The following is a 5,174-nucleotide window of genomic DNA, read 5'->3' on the forward strand; positions in this document are numbered from 1 at the left end:
GTGAAATATATTGTTGGTATTTTAATGTGGAGTGCATTGAATCTATAGATTGCTTTGGGCAGTATGGACATTTTAATGATGTTGATTCTACCAATCCATGAACACAGTATATTCTTCCATCTATTTATGTCTCCCTCTATCTCTTTCTTCAGTGTCCTGTAGTTTTCTAAGTACAAGTCTTTTACCTCCTTTTATTCCTAGGTATCTTAATTTTTTTGGTACGATTGTAAATGGGATTTTTTTTTTAGTCTCTCTTTCTGTAAGTTCACAATTGGTGTATAGAAATGCCATAGATTTCTTGGTGTTGATTTTGTATCCTGCCACATTGCCAAATTCATGTATTAAGTCTAATTATTTTGATGGAGTCTCTAGGGTTCTCTATGTACAGTATCCTGTCGCCTGTGAATAAGTTTTTCTTCTTCTTTTCCAATTTGGATGTCATTCACTTCTTCTTCTTGTCTGATCACTATGTTAAACAGGAGTGGTGAGAGTGGGCAGCCCTGGCTCATTCCTGTTCTTTGGTGAAATGGTTTTAGTTTTTGTCCATTGAGTATGATGTTGGCTGTAGGTTTATTATATATGGCTTTTATTATATTGAGGTATGATCCCCCTATTCCCATTTTGCTGAGGGGGTGCCAGAAGAAGAGAGAGAGCAAGATATTGAAAACCTATTTGAAGAAGTAGTGACAGAACACTTCCCCTTCCTGGTGAAAGAAATAGACCTCCAAGTTCAGGATGTGCAGAGTCCCAAACAAGAGGAATATAAAGAGGTACTAGACACATCACAATTAAAATGCCAAGGGCTACAGACAAATATAGAATCTCAAAAGCAGCAAGAGAAAAGCAGTTAGTTACCTACAAGGGAGCATCCATATGACTATCAGCTGATTTCTCAACAGAAACTTTGCAGGCCAGAAGGGAGTGGCAAGAAATATTCAAAGTGATGGATAGCAAGAACTACAACCAATATTATTCTACTCAGTAAAGCTCTCATCTAGAATTGGTGTCCAAACAAAGAACTTCGGAAACAAGAAAAAGCTAAAGGAGTTCATAACTATCAAACCAGTATTACATCAAATTTTGAAGGGTATTCTTTATATATATATTTTATTGCCGGGGTCCAGCCCCAGCGGTCCAGGGGTTCCCAAAGGTGTGGATGGCATGAGCAAAGAAGGAAGGACAAGGAGACAGTGTTCAGATCATCAGCATAGTTGGGTTCTTTTTATTGTCCTGTTACAGCTGTATTTATACTCCTTGATTCTATAAGCATGTCTCTATATCAGTGATGGCGAACCTATGACACGCGTGTCAGAGGTGACACGCACTCATTTTTTGGTTGATTTTTTTTTGTTAAATGGCATTTAAATATATAAAATAAATATCAAAAATATAAGTCTTTGTTTTACTATGGTTGCAAAGATCAAAAATTTCTATATGTGACACGGCAGGAGAGCTAAGTTAGGGTTTTTCAAAATGCTGACAGGCCGAGCTAAAAAGGTTCGCCATAACTAGTCTATATCATGGTATGTTTTGGGTCCTCCCTTGACCTTGTACAATTCCTTGTTCTATGTTTATAGTTTCTTATCTGACCTTTGCTAAAAATCTTATCTCTATTTAGTTCTGTTGATTTTAATCCTATCCATTCTACTCCCAAGGTTAGGGCTAGTTTGTTATCTCCATTCCAAGGTCACTACTCTACTGCTTTACTGTTAAGCTACAAGGAAGTAACTGAAGATTATCCTATTCTATGGCCCAAGTAAAGGTTATGTCCTTTTAGCCTTGCTGGTGGTCTTCCTTGGGACTGCCCTTCGTCGGTGGGTTTTCAGGGGCATAGGCTTTGGTACTTTCTCTTGTGGGCAGACCCCTGGGGATGTGGATTTAGCAAGTCCCAAATTTATTGCCAACAGTCTTAGTCTAAGTTCTTCATAAGTAGTAAATGATATTCCTGTAACAGTAGGGGGTTTTACTGATTTATTCCCTTCCTTAGTCCCATGAATCCCTAACTCCAGGGAAACATTCCCACCTGGGGAAACAACCTTTCTTTGGGAGGTTAGAACACATAGCGCTAAGAAGGAGAGCAAACATATTAAGAACAGTATGCCATATATGCCAGGTGCCTTGGAACATATTCTGTGCAGATGTTTCTTCCCTGCAGTGACTGTGTCAAGCAGCAAGGATGTACCAGCTTCTGGCATTTTATTAATTTTAGAGAGGAAGGTAGATGGAGAGAGAGATAGAAATATCAATGATGAGAGAGACTCACTGATCAACTCTCTCTTGCACACCCATACTGTGGATGAGCCTTTAATCCAGGCACATGTCCCCAACCCAGGACCCTTCAGTCCACAGGCCAACACTCTATCCACTGAGCAAAACCAGCTAAGGCCAAAGGGTGTTCTTTAAGAAGAGGCAGGAGAAGAAGAAGAAGAAGAAGAAGAAGAAGAAGAAGAAGAAGAAGAAGAAGAAGAAGAAGAAGGAGGAGGAGGAGGAGGAGGAGGAGGAGGAGGAGGAGGAGGAGGAGGAGGAGGAGGAGGGTAGGGGGATTAGGGGGAGAAGAAATAAAAAATATGAATAATAAAATGGCAACAAATAGATATCTACCAACAATTGAATCTAAAAATCAAAATAAATGAATAAGAAACCTAATAAACAAAATGAATTGGCGAATAAAATAGAATCAGAGGCATGGAAGCATGGAACACACTGATGAATCTCAGGGAAGGGGTGGGGATGAGAAGAGATTAACCAACGGTCTTACCTATGGACACAAACAGTAGGGTGGTAAAGGCCTGAGGTGGGAACTAGGTGGAGGAGGGCAATGGGGGAAAACAGGGACATATGTATTATTCTCAACAATAAAGATTTCCTAAAATATTAAAAAAACTAGTAGCCCGGTGCATGAAATTCATGCACTGGGGTAGGGGGAGGAAGGGGCCCCTCAGTCTGGCCTTCAGCCTCTCCAATCTGAGACCCCTCAGGGAATGTCCAACTACCTGTTTATGCCCACACTTTTAACAGATAACAGCTCCATTGTTTTTCTTTCTTATGCTTAAAACCATTGGAATTAGTAGGTATTCAAAGTGTGTATATTTTGGGGGGACACCCTGTATATCTATAGTCAGTGGTGAAAGGAACCAACAGCAGATTTGGAACCCCCAGACAGGGAACCTCACTCACTCCCCACATGTCTCCCCACTTCACTTTCCACCTTCGTGGGCAGCAGGAGAATCAACGTTTTCTCTCATTAATTCAGAAAAGCACGTCCTGTCACCAGCTGCCCGGCAGTAGTGCGCTAGACCCCAAGCAAGCGAGGCTCAGTCAGGGCAGCCTCGCTCATGGGTGCTGGCACCCAAAGTGCACATTCCTCCTCTACAGTCACCCCGACTATTCCACTGATTCACTCAGAGGACGGAATTCCTCTCAGCCTATGGGTTCTTGATCTTGAACCCTGACCTAGGCTCCTCAGCAAGGGCCACCTGTGCCCACCAGGTGTGTCTGTCTGCACCTGCTCCTGCCTCAGCACCTGCATTAACCCCCGAGAGGTGATCTCGTAGCTACACAGGCCTCCGAGGGAACAGGGCATCACCACTCCGCCCTCTCACTGTCATCTCACAGGCTCCCACCCTCAGGACCCAGAACACCCAGACACTCTCCAAAGGACGTGAGCGCATCAGAGGGGATGTGTGCCCATCCTGTTGGGGGTGTTAGGCATGCTGGGTTGATGGAAGTGCAGTGGAGAGGCAGGGGGAACTTGTGCACGCCTTGGTTTGCAATTGTTGTAGGTGTGGGAGGGTGACAGTGTGCTGGGGGATGTTCACACGCCAGGGGGGATGTGCACACTGGAGGCCTTTGGCTTTGCAGATCCACAAACCCCCATGGTGTGGCCAGGAGGGCGTCAGTCTGGCTCACCACGGTGGCTGTCCCTGCGATCCTGCACCTTCTGGGCCAGGAGGTGGGACTTGTGCAGCCACTTTTGGGCCCTGATGGCCTGCAGGCGCTACTTCAGCTCAGCCTGCAGGCTCCGCTTGGCGTGCTCACAGCTGTCACCATCGCCATGTGGGGAGTACAGACCACCCTCTGCCAGCCTGCCTCCCCTGTCCAGAGGCTCTCTGCGCTGCTCACCTGCCCAGAGTGACTGGGGCTGGGCGGAAGCCAGGCGTCATGCCCTGCCCAATCCCAGCCTATCTGCCCCTGTGCGAGCTGTCGCCCCACCAGGCAGGGTCACAGATCCGGGTCCCGGGACCGCGGACAGCCTCCTGCGGTGCCCCCTGCCTGCCAGGTCACAGATTCGGGTCCGGACTGCGGACAGCCTCAAGCACTGCCCCCTGCCTGCCAGGTCACGGATCCGGGTCCCAGACAACGGACAGACTTGCCTGCTGCGCCCGCCTTCAGTATGCAAATTAGTCATCATCTTGTTGCTTCAGGGTGAGGGTCCCCACTGGGGTGCCTGGCCAGCGTGGATGAGGGGATGATGGCTGTTTGCAGCTGCTCACACCCCCTTCAGGGTGGGGGTCCTCACTGGGGTGCCTGGCCAGTCTGGGTGACGGGCTGAGGGCTGTTTTCAGACTGGCGGGTGACTGAAGCTCCCAACCTCTACTTTTTTTCTTTTTTTTTTTTCTGGGATTTATTTACCTTCTATGGCTATCACTGGAGCTGAGAGCTGGCTTTAGTTCTGAGGCTCGGCTCTAGCTTGAGGCCTCCGCTGCTGAAAGCAGGAATCTAGGGTTTGTTTGGGTGATATAATTGCAACATTGTTTCGGTCCTGCTCGCTCCAGCTCTGACGGCTGAAAGCCAGTTTCTGGGGTTTGTTTAGGTTCTATAATTGCAACATTGTTTCTTAGAGTGCAAGCTCAGAGCCTAGCAGCGGCAGGCGGGGAACCTTGGCTTCCTCCTTCACTCCTGTTCACTTCAGCTGCCTGGCTGCCGACCGCCATCTTGGTTGGCAGTTAATTTGCATATCTCACTGATTAGTCAATGGGAAGTGTAGCAAAGTTACGGTTAATTACCATGTTTGTCTATTATTGTATAGGATTAGAGGCCCGGTGCACAAAAATTTGTGCACTTGTGGGGGAGGGGTGTTCCTCAGCCCAGCCTGTGCCCTCTCGCAGTCTGGGACCCCTCAGGGGATGACCACCTGCTGGCTTAGGCCCGCTCCCCAGGGGATTGGGCCTAAG

This window comes from Myotis daubentonii, chromosome 7 (assembly GCF_963259705.1).
Source record: "Myotis daubentonii chromosome 7, mMyoDau2.1, whole genome shotgun sequence".
NCBI classification, from domain to species: Eukaryota; Metazoa; Chordata; class Mammalia; order Chiroptera; family Vespertilionidae; genus Myotis; species Myotis daubentonii.